We start from the raw sequence: 13055 nt of genomic DNA, 5'->3' as shown, positions 1-13055 counted from the left end.
GAAAGAGGGTTGGAGCCAAAACTGATCCCTGAGGTACGCCAGCATTTATGGAAAGAAACTGAGAATAAATTCCATCTACCATGACCCGCATTTTTCCATTATGAAGGTAAGAAGAAATTAGAGGAACCAGTGATGCAAGGCCATAGTGTGACATCTTACAATAAGGCCCGGTGTCATACTCTGTCAAATGCTTTTGATAAACCAAGTGCTATTGTGTGTTTTTCACCGTGTTGGTCTATTGTTTTGTTAATCTGATGGGTAAGAAGGCAAGGAATGTCTACAGTTGAACGTTCTTGTCTAAATCCGATCATTGTTTAATGTATTGATTTCTAGATGCTTGATTATGTGTTTGGTAATTAGTGTCTCAAAAACTTTACCGAGAATGAAAGTAATTGCAATTGGTCTATAGTTTGATGGATCAGAAGTTGCCCCTTTTTTAGGAACAGGATGGATATTTGCTTCTTTCCAAGAGGCTGGAAAAGTTGAGGTAAGGATGCAATAAGCAGAAAAATTTTGCCAATACAGAAGCCAACAGTGAGGAGCAATTTTTAAGTACTATTGAAGGAATTTCATTTGGACCAGTAGCTTTGTCTGCTGAGAGATTCTGTAATACAGTTTGTACGTATCTGGTGTGAATCATGAAAGGAGGTATTTGGGGGAATCAAAATCAAGTACAGGAATATTGTGATTTTCTGTATTAGGGTTGAGTTTGTTGAAAAAATGTCAACAAGAAGTTTAGCTTTTCCACGTGGGTCACTTACTAGATTTCCATAGAGAGACTGTAAAAGTGGAATGGAAGAGGTGTTAGTGAAGTTAGTTGTGAATTAATTAAGGGTTGACCAGAATATTTTATCATTTGGGTTGTTTAGTAGTTTGTTAGCCTGTCTGTGTAGAAAGTTTGATTTAGAAAGACTGATAATAGTTTTGGCATGGTTTCTGATATTTCTATACTAGTTAAAGGCTTCTTTGGTTTTGGTCCTTCCATAAGTGTAATGGGCTATTGTTCTATGTTCTGTTACTCTAGCACGGTTGTAGTCAAACCATTTAGGAGAATTACATCTTTTTTGAGGGTAAGATTTGGAAGATTCCGGTGTTGCTGTTTGCTGATGATACAGTATTGTTGAGTGAAGGTGAATGGGAGTTGCAAGGTTTGGTGAATGAATATGGGACAGTGTGTAGGAGGAGGAATCTGAAAGTTAATGTAAACAAAAGTAAAGTTATGGTGTTTGAGAGGAATGAAGTCACAGAGTGTGCAGTGAGGTTGAATGTGAGGATATGGAGAATGTGAGTGCATTCAAGTACTTGGGTAGTGTGATGAGTAAGGATGGAAATTTGGGGGATGAAGTGCGTGAAAGGGTACAGCAGGGAAGGAAGGTTGTTGGAACAGTGAAAGCAGTGATGAGAAATAGGGAGGTGAGTATGGAAGTTAAGAAGTCAGTGCATGATAGTATTGTGATCCCTACCCTGACGTATGGAAGCGAGGCGTGGACCTTGCAAGAGGGGAACAAGTCAAGAGTGAGAGCAGTGGAAATGAGTTACTTGAGAGGAGCATGTGGAGTGACATGGAGGAACAGGTTGACGAATGAAGAAGTGAAGGAACGTTGTGGGGTGGATGTGAATGTGGTTGAGAAGATTAGGAGAAATACACTGGGATGGTTTGGACATGTGAAGAGAACGGAGAATGAAAGACTGACTAAGAGGGTGCATGTAGGTGAGGTGGAGGGAGGGAGAGGGAGGGGTAGACCGATGAGGTGGAGTGATGGAGTAGAGAGGTATATGAGGGAGGGGGGGGTGAGTTGGGGGGAGGGTAGTCAAATGATGGGTGACAGAGCGACTTGGAGGCGTTTTGTCTGTGGCCATCCTTTACGGGATTAGGGCGTCGGGCTATAGATAGATAGATAGATAGACAGACATCTTTTTCTGTAACTATGATGGGGAATAAATGTTTCCATGCCGACTTTAATGAAATCCTGTATGTGTCCCAATGTGGAATTTGCATCTTGGAAGAAAAAGGAGATCCATGGAACATCCATGAAAAAATTATGGAGTCCCACCCAGTCTGCCCTGTCGTAGTGCCATTTAGTCACCAGGACAGGTTCAGAGCAGGATGGTGTGGTAGGTGTTAAACTGGTGGCTTGAATCAGACAATGATCCGAGGATCCGAGGGGGGACTTCACTTCGACATTATAATTATCTGAATTGGTTGTTAGAAACAAATCCAATAGGTGGGGATTTTGATCGGGGTTGTCTGGTACATGGGTGGGTTGACTGACTAACTGGGTGAGATTAAATGAGTCTGCAAATAGCTCACATTCAAGACCAGAATCATCACTTCTGGCTGAATAAGTGAGCCATTCAACATAATGGACATTAAGATCACCCAGAATAGCATTTTCTGATGCAGTATTAACCCACCGCATGCCGGCTATTTTTAGTCCTATGGGTCACCCCAGTGCCGGCCATTTTTTGACCTTTTTTTTTTTTTGGCTAAGATTATAGATTTTGATGTGGAAACAACGAATTTTGCCATTAAAATGCTCACTAAAGCTCGGAAATGAGTTTTATTGAGTCCTGCATACTCGTGTACAGGTATAGCCACTCTCTCACGCTCACCATATACGTGTGAGAAAGCCATTTTCTATGTTAGATATACTCAGGTATTTATGCTGGGAAGGTATGGCAATGTTCAGTACACTTTTCTGATTACTTATTACTGCAGCATCTATCTCAATTTGCGTGTCTTTCTCACTGTGAATGCTTTATCTTACACTTACTTGAAGATAGGTACAACCTGACTTCATTACATACAGTCCTGGCACTTACAAGAAGGTATTTACAACTTGACTTCACTATATAGTCCTTACACTTACAAGAAAATATTTACAACTTACATGAAAATATTTACAAAATGCCTTCACTATGTACAGCACTGGGTGAGGCACACAGGCAGAGTGAGGCAGAGCGAGCGTGAGGGGGGAAGCGAGTGAGTGTATGGCCTTGACAGCCTGGGAGATGGTAGAGGAACAGTTACCTTACATGCCTGCCAATTTTTACCCACGAATCTTGAGAAATGCGGTCACAGTGAAGTTTTTACTTTAAACCATTTTAAAATGGCACTGGCACTGCCTGCAGAATTATGTCAGATCATTTAAAATGGCACTGGCACACGGCGGGTTAATGTTGAGGACACTTAGTTGTGAAGACAGAGTCAAATAAACTCGGCTCTGAAGGGGCATTAGAGGAACGATAAACACAACATAAATACTTAATTTTACCAAAATAATTTTATTTGTATATGGAATAGTCGAAATAAGGACAATTAAATTTAGTAATCCAGGGCAAGTTCTGATTTAGCAAGGCAACATATGCCTCCTTTGGGTCTGAAATTTTGAATCGAGATATAACCAGGAAAATTAAATTTAACTAAATCAGAGGTGGAGCTTACTTGTGTCTCTGTCAAAAATAGCAGATCAGGGGATTCAAGTTGGAGGAAATATTGAAAAGAATTAATGTTGGAGTGAAGTCCCCTAATATTGCAAAAGAAAAATTTACTGCACTGACGAGCAGATTTAGGGCGACGCAACACTGGAGGTGGCACAGTCGCCTCTTGACAACTGGGAGGTCCCTGTGCAGACGACCCAGCCCTGCTGGTGGTGGTCACCTGAGAAACCACTGCACTAATTTCCAGTATAGCAGCAGCCATGATTCTTTTTATGGGGGGAGAGCAGGGATGTGTTGTGAAATGTGTATGATATATAATGACAAGATTGGTGTTTTATGGAGAGAAGATAACTGGTTTAAGGCAATGTGATATATTGTGGATGTGTGTGTTGTGTAAAGAGGGCAGCCTGATGCCCTCTGATGTTTCAGGCAGAAAGATGTGTAACCAGCTAACAAGGCCTAAGAGAGAAAATAGAATCCAGGCTATTCCCTGAGTCTCCCGTTACCTTGGCGGTAGTACCTCCCTGGGCGGGGCTTCGTACCCCTACTACTTGGAATGAACTGTCGTCAGTGATGCGAAACTGATTATTCCACCAGGCTTCAGGGAATTGTACAGAAATTAAATGCAGCCACAACTTTACGATGCGTCCTTTTTTTTTTTTTTTTCTTTTGAGCTAGTAGAACAACAAATGATTACAAGATTCGTAAATGGAGCAAAGGTTAAATTCATTTATTCTAAGAAGACCTGCTAGGTGAGACTAGAGGCCATATGTATTGTTCACAAGCAAATAAAATTAATAAATAAATGAAACATAGAATGGGGAAGTTAAAAGTACGAAGGAAAGAAGCGATTTATCTGCAACTTCCCTATATGTCGGTGAGTGTGATGCAGTTAGGGTGAGGGACTGAATTGCTGCAGGCAAACTCTTCATTTATACCCCCACATACAGAACATAGCTAGATGAATATTTAAATCGGCCAAAAACAATATGCATTCTAGTATTAACAATCAGCCATTATTAAATGTAAATACTGTTCGCCTCTCTTGTTCTAACTATACACTTTATTGGATGAGCACAGTAACGCACGTCGTCCTTATTATGAAACACTGAACTGACTGTCTGAGATACTTATTACATAGACACGTATTTGCAAAACAAGGCAACACCATTGTGAAATATGTAAGGATTTATAACTCCATTGATATAGGTGTCAGGTAACGTTATCCTTAGGTTTTGGTAAGGTAAACGTAATATGTTAGTTTTGTGCGATACAGCAAAATAAGTGAGTTTCACCAACTGGACTTGGTAAGCCATATATCTCTACGTTTTTCAAATATGTGTTGGCCAGCTCATGCAATCCTTACTGTTAGTCACGTTTTCTTGCTTGGTTTCTTGTTTAAATGTGACAGGCACTTCTACCCCTCAAAATTAACCGATTCTGACCAAATGTGGATAAAATGACCATCCTATGACCTAGATGTGTCTCTAAGGTTTTGGTTGCTAGGCAATTACTCGTTGCCTAGCAATGGCAGAAAAGCTGCTTTTTTCGTACTTCTCCATTTATGAGCTGTAGAAATATTACTAATGGGCATAGAAAGCTCTGACATCGTTAGGCGTAAACTTGAGTTCATTCTCTATTGGAGATGTCCATCCATTTTCTTCTCTCTCCTCTACTTTTCCAGCGGCAACTCTGCTAACAGTGGTCTCATCGTTCCTTGCAACCAGTTCAAGTTTTAAAAAATGCCCCTCTAGTTCCCCAGGGCTGGATGGAATTGAATGAACCTCTGCATGCTTATAGACATTGACTAGTACTACAACTTTCTATTATACATCCATGTGCAACACTGACCAGGTTAGGGGTCAAAGGCCGATGCAAAAACGGTGAAAATAGTTAAAATCACAATGTTCGCACGAAAGCTAAGGTCCGAAGATCATTAAGCCACGGCCATGATTCTTGGGTGGAATGTTGCACTGGAGTGCCTCTATACAGAAATGATACTTAGTGTCGAAACTCTCTTACAGTCGCTGGTAGTACCATCTATAAGTTGTACCACTGGTGGGCCATTCCTCTCATTTCAAGTTCCCTAGTTCCACATTGGGTGAATGAAATCGAATGAAACTTTGCATGCTTATAGACGTTAATGAGCACTTCCAGAGTGCTTCGTACATGAATGACCTCTGTCTGCCAGGTCAGGGGTCAAAGGTCATCAAGGGCAGATAATATGAAAAGCGTTAAAATTAAGGCAAAATGCAAAGGCTCCGAAGATTATTAAGCAAGGGTCGTGATTCTTGGATGGGATATTGTCCTTCGGTCCCACTATACATGAGTGACTACCGAAACTTACTTCTAGCCGCAGACAAAGTTTGTTCTGCTTAGAGCTAGCCATCATCGCCAACTGGATTGTTGGATCATATCTACCCACAGGAGTGAAAAATATTTTGCACACACACACACACACACACACACACACAAACTGTAGATCAAAGGGCACAATATTGTGTCTAAAGTAACAAGAAGTGTTACACACACACACACACACACACACACACACACACACACGAATACCAGATCTAAAGAATCGTTCTTCCAGCAGCATCTAAGTACCGTACTACGAGAGGTTTCCCCAGAGCAACAGGAAGATGGACAGGCGATTGGAAGTACAGAATTTATAAAACGTCATCATACTGAAGGTATTAATGAAGATTAATTGCCATACTTCACCGCCAAGACCTCTTTTTGGAAGAATAAATATATTGGGTGTAGTCAGAAGAGGCTGAACCAGGTCACCGGACCGATAGGGAGTAATTGGCCTGGCCTAGTACAGTAATACTTTTATACGAGTATTCTGGTCGGTTACGGAAGACCCTAAGCGATTTGCTTTGCATATTATACCTTGCTTCGTATTCTGTGTTACTTCATTGTAATGTCACCAAACTCTGCAGACATATCGTACAAAACAATATTAATTAACAGTGTATAAAAATAAATCGGTAAGGAAGAGGAATCAGGAAGCTTCCTTAACCGCCTAGAATACAAGCTTTGGCAGTCTGCTCACAAAGCTGCAGATCAATTCCACTTAGTGCTAATTCATTTCCAACAATAAGAGTGAAACCAACATCACGGCTACCAGTTAAAAGGAGAGAGAGAGAGAGAGAGAGAGAGAGAATACATAGTGGAAAAATTGAACCACCTGAGACACACTGGTAAAGCTAGGGCTTTTATTGTATCTCGCCAGTTGTCAATTTTCCCAGACGGAACTGCGAGGATGTTGGTTTCTTTGAGCGCACGGGCTGTCGTGTACAGAGAAAGAACAGTCTCTAGATAAAAAACTGTGAGAAAGAAAGGAAAGGGGTGATAAAGGGGAGGGTGAGAAAGGGGAGGATAAGAGAGAGAGGGGAGGGTGAGAGAGAAAGGGGAGGGTGAAAGGGAGAGAAGAGGGTGAAAGAGAAAGGAGAGGGTGCGAAAGAGGGGGGCTGGTGAGGGAAAAAGGGGAAAGTGAGAGAGAAAGGGGACAGCGAGAGAGAATGGGGAGGGTGAGAAAGAGACAGGAGAGGATGAGAGAGAACTGGGAGGGTGAGAAAGGGAGGGTGGGAAAGGAGAGGGTGAGCAAGGGGAGAGTGAGAGATCTAGGGAAGGGTGAGGAAGGAGAGGTGAGAGAGAGAAAGGATAGGGTGAGAATGGGGAGGTTGAGAAAGGAGAGGGCGAGAAAGGGGAAGGTGAGAGAGAGAGAGAGAGAGAGAGGATACTAAAAGAGGATCGGACTGGCGAAGCAAGGACACTGGCTTGTATTCTCGTCGCCTAAGAACTTTCCTTATCACCTCATCCTTAGCGATTTATTGTTCAGTGTGGGTAGTTAATATATTTTTGTACGTTATTTATGCAGAGTATAGCTATTTTGGAAGGATTTATGTGACAGGGACAAAGGTGTAATAACCAACTAAATCGCGTAGGAAAAGATGTTAGGAAGCTTCATTATCCTACGAGAATATGGGACTTGTAATATTAAAGCGACTGGCATCACAAGGCGCCACAACAGCACCAATGCGCCATAACCAGCAACAGGGAGCCAGCACTGAGAGCCCGGAAGTAGACTGGTGGGTGCCATAACACAGGTGCAAGGCGCCATAGATGCCACAGACGGCAACGCGTGGCCACCCTAAAGCCAAGATTAAATTTATGGCAAAGTGTTGGTGATAAAACCTGATTGACAGACATGAGGAAGAGGGTGCCCTGGCACACAAAAGTCCATCTCTCTCTCTCTCTCTCTCTCTCTCTCTCTCTCTCTCTCTCTCTCTGCCTTTCATCGACATAATGGCAAATTGGAGCGCCAGTGGATGTTGGTGTGTGGAGGTGACCACTAACGAAATGGAATGCTGATTTTTACGTACACCGCGAGGCTCTTGGAATTTGATAGAGATGAGGCCTGGTGGTGTTACTGACGGTGCAAGGGAGGGGTGATGCTAGCAGAGCGGCCAAGGGCTGTGTGGACGGGGTAAAGGCAGAGGCATAAAGATAAAAAGATACTGATTTTGGCGGTGCTCTAAAGTACACTATCAGAAGTAAGGTAACAGGTAATGATTTTGCCGAAGCTTCAGTCTAAACTGTCATATGTAATTAACTACCTAGGACTCTGTGGAGGGAATCAGTAAGTAGTCCCTCGAATACGATGTCATTTTTTATAGTTTGATATTAATACCACCATAATTTATATAAACTGATTCAGTTTATAGGAAATCCCATGCACTGGGGAGAAAATGGTCTTCAATCGCTCATCCGTGTCTGGCATAGTTCTAGTTACCATCGTGAGAGTTCACATAGAAGGGAAAATACAACTGTACTCCTTTCTCTTTAACTTGGCTCAGGTTCTTGCCTTTTTGCATCATATTTTACATATATCAATAGCAGAAAGAGACAGTGATATGGCTGTTCATGTTGTTTTCCATAGCATTTCGTAGTGATTAGCATTATATTATTTAATTAACCTATTGTTAGAACTGATCATTCAAAATGGAGGAATGGCAGTTTTAGGCCAAGTTAAAGTTAAAGGAGTATAACTTAGGTCGTCACTAACATACTTTTTTTTTACCGTATCTTTTCATAGGTTATTGTGTTATCATTAGGGACTGAAAGTAATGGTTATAAAATATTAATTTTATATATAATAGTGCAAGCATTACCTTTGAGTTAATGAATGAAATGGATGTATGCCAGTCTACTGAACAAGCGTCATGAATGTAGAAATTACAGAACTTTCTTTCATACTTAAATTATGTAAGCTGTTTTAATGGTATTGAGCACATAATGTTGCTTAACTGACGTACAAGATATAAAAACAATAATGATATTAATTCTCTTGGGTCATTACTTGGGCCACTGACTACTAAATAACAACGATGGCGATGATCGTGTTCTGCCCTACAGATGGGTGGGGAATGTACTGAGCATGCTACCAGTCTTGCTATAGTGTATTGAAATACAATACTTGGCTGTTTCGAGTGTAAAGCCACTCTGAGTTTTCAAGTATACGCTGCCTGGAAAAAAACATATAAACTTGTAAACGGATCGAGCGTGGGACGGTCAGAAGGTGTACCGCAAAGAACAGTGAACTTGTTTTGAATGGCCACATGTGAACAAATCTAAATTCTATTATAGGAATGCGGTAATACGTTTTCAGGTAAATCAGTTTCAATGTACAGTAGGCAATGACTTGTTGTAGGACGGAGGGGAGGATATCGCACGTGTATCGCCCTGCCAACAGAGGAAGTGTCAGGTTGGAACTGGTATTGGCTGTTTGGAAATTTTCTTTTTGTCATATCAACTGTGACTACCAGAAGGAGCACGCAGAGAGGCCAGTATCCGCCCTAAGCCGAATAATTGACTTTGCCCTATGACCTTGACCATTGACAGATTTTTCTGATATTTGAATCCCTCCTGCCTTACCTGATCCTTAACACTTCCACCAAGTTTGGTTCAGATTAAGTGAAAGCTAAGCTGACCTAGCCATCTGACCTTGACTTTGACTGACTTCAATAAATCGAATATTATTATTATTCATTCCTTATTTTCAAGTTTCCATAAACATTGGTCTAAATTTGATGAAAATTGTATGTTGGCCTTGCCCTGTGGCCTTAACCTTCAACTTATTGTTCTATGAAACAGGTTTGCTCTTTAGCTGACCCTCAACCTTTCCATCAAGTTTTGGTTAAAATCGGGCCAAAACTGTTTGAGTTATTTTGTTATTTAAATGACACACAGAGTAAATTTTTTCCTTGTACTGTAACATTGACCTTTGACTAATTGATCTTAAAACTCAAAGGTTTATTCTTGCCGTAACTCAGCCTTTTACCCAAGATTGACCTACATTTAACTTATCAAAAAATAAACCTGATTTTATTAGATCCCAGTCTGACCTATGTTTTTCTTTTATTTAGGTACACACACACACACACACACACACACACACACACACACACACACACACACACACACACACACACACACACACACACACACACACACACACACACACACACACACACACACACACACACACACACACACACACACACACACACACACACACACACACACACACACACACGTTCGTCATCACTGAAAATATAGGACTGTCTCTCGCTTTGCAAGAGCAGGTGTAATAAAACTGTAATGGTCCATTGCACTACCGAACCCATTTACCATGACCGAACCTTCTTGGAGGAAGATTGGTAGCCATATTTAACTCCTTTCTCATGCTGGGGAAGTAGGAATGAGGCAGGGGTGTTTGTAGTAGGTGATGTATGTGAAAGTCGAGCATTGTAAGATTTTGTGTGTGTGTGTGTGTGTGTGTGTGTGTGTGTGTGTGTGTGTGTGTGTGTGTGTGTGTGTCTGTGTGTGTGTGTCTGTGTGTGTGTGTCTGTGTCTGTGTGTGTGTGTCTGTGTCTGTGTTTACATTTCATTGGTACAACCAACAGAGTGCACAACTACTGTACATCCATACAACAGGGCATATTACATGCATTCACTTTAGATGTCCGTCACGGCTTGATATTCAGACCCTAACCGTAAGGGACACATGGACAGAGTTCAACACGGCACGACCATATCCACTGTTATTATACTGGCTCATGAAACCACTGACACTGATATATTTCCTTAGAAATTATATTTCTTTTTTAGACTAATGGCCTGTTCATGACGAGGCAGATGATGATGATGATGGAATAGATCATTATCTGCCTCATCATCATAAGGCAGATAATACTGAGGCAGCTGATGATGAGGCAGAATGATGATGATGATGATGAGATGGATCATTATCTGCCTCATCATCATGAGGCAGATAATATTGAGGCAGATGATGATGAGGCAGAAGATGATGAGGCAGGTGATTATGAGGCACGGGCTCTAAGAAGAAAGGTTTTATTGTCATTTAGGATGGGGTTAACTGCACGCCATACATCTGTCTCAACTGGAGTAAATATCTTGAGTAAAGGAGATTAGGAAACGTGCAGTAAGGACCATGGATTCGTGGTATATATATTCTTGTTTCCCTTCACACCTCCCGCCAGCTCCACCACCGACAAATCCCTGCTGAAAGTAAAGGTATAATACTTTTCAACATTAATTTCCACTGTGCGAAATTCTTTCTGCCGAGTGGAACTAGGCGTTATATGGATATTTTAGCTTTCCCGACGCGCGAAAACTAGGGCTAAAATCTCGATCTGGATGGACGCCAATGAATCAATATTCTTCTATGAAACGTGTGTGTGTGTGTGTGTGTGTGTGTGTGTGTGTGTGTGTGTGTGTACGAGAGAGAGAGAGAGAGAGAGAGAGAGAGAGAGAGAGAGTTAGAAAAGAAAACGAACATTTTCAGGGGCACACCCAAGGGGGTTTCCTGGTTGCCCGGAAACCCCCCCTCAGTCTGAGTCTTTCACTTACTGGAAGGTGCGCTCTGACCAGGCCTATTACGACAGTCAGACTTTATCCCACGCAATGATAACTTTCATACACCTGAATCACCTGAATGCAATTCAGCACTGCCATACAATGTCAATTATTGAACCATAACTTTTTCTATTTTTCCATTGAACTTTTAGCTCTTGGTGCTAATGCACCTTGTAGCAAATGACTGAACTGCGTGTTTAGTTGCAACCCCACTAACACAGTTGCCACTGACTGAATTATTTTAGTGCAATGATCTGTTGATCATTTACTGGTTATATTAAAAAAAACAAGGAAATCCTGAGGGGATATACAGTACTCCTCCCCCGGGAACCCACAGCTGTATGGGTTTGTTTCGCTCACAAGGACTCGTCAGTATTTTGGAAACATCCTCGACTCAGTTTCTGGGTGCACCCCTGATTTTGACCATTTACATGCAAGCTAAATTAACCGAGCTCTGGTCCATATTCTAGGGAGCAGACTATAGCACCAGTCGAACGAAAGCTGATGACAGGGAGAGCTGGAGATCCCGTTTCATCAGACCTTAGGAATAGCTTCTGATCATCCTCCTTTACTGAACTTTTTCAGTGTTTCAGCAACACAGAGAGTATGCCAGCTTGCTTCCCCAGACAAGTTCCCCTAACTGTCAGCATCAAACTACATGCACATTACACACTGTACTTCCTATTCCAAATTATTTTAAAAATGGCGTCTCAGCACCAAGCATCGAGGTCCTTAGGGGGAGGGAGGAGGAACATAAAAGCCATCAACATCCGCCACTCTCTTGATGATAATCAAACGAAATGTCTGACTGTCTGACTCACTTCTTCATTTTTCAATCATTCCCGGCCTTTCCTCAAAATTTCGCCTCTAAAACTCTAATTCCCTTCCTTAAAGAGGCTAGAATGTCTGTGACAACTGATAGCAAACCCTTCTCTGTATCCTCTTACATTTTCTATACTCCTTTGAAAGCCAGAAGTGACTTGTGTATATGTACACAGCAACATATCTTGCTCTCGTGTTCCTGAATGCGAATCTTCAAAATTGTCTACTCTGGCTTAGGATCTGCTGTCATTCTCTGACAAAACTTATTTGTGCTGTATACTTATCCCCTAATTGTGCTATGAAAATTTTTTTGGCTATCTTTCTTCTGCGATGGAACACACCCCATTAATTTTTCCTTTCTCTGAAATCTTCATTCTGGCAGTTTTCAATGTTCACCACCTCCTTTGGCTCTCCTCTCCTTTCACTGATCCACCTGGTGAACAAGTCTACAGCTTTTCTATCCGAAATGGCCTAGAGCAGCTTGTACAGCACCCTACTGTATCCCTGACCGCTTGGAGAGAGTTCCAACATACTTGACTTATTCCTTACAACATATTCTTCCTCTTACACTGTTAATCTTTTCACTCTACTGGGGTCCTCCGATCACAACCTTATCACCTTAACCTGTCTTATCGCTCTAGTAAGGCATGTGAACCTTCCCAAAAAGTGGCAGCTGTGGTAGTTTGGAGCCGCTGACTGGGAGGCCCTCAGGTATTACTTCTATGGTTTTCCCTTTTTTTTTTTTTTTTATGCGAGGAAGAAGGAACCAAAGGCCATGAGCCCGCAGTAACAGTTCCCTCCAAGAGAAAAAGATAATACAATAGACAGCCAAATTCAAGATCCGA

Source organism: Coenobita brevimanus, chromosome 49, assembly GCF_032717465.1.
Source record: "Coenobita brevimanus isolate Jiangsu-jjx chromosome 49, ASM3271746v2, whole genome shotgun sequence".
Classification (NCBI taxonomy): domain Eukaryota; kingdom Metazoa; phylum Arthropoda; class Malacostraca; order Decapoda; family Coenobitidae; genus Coenobita; species Coenobita brevimanus.
Note: the sequence above shows the minus strand (reverse complement) of the source record.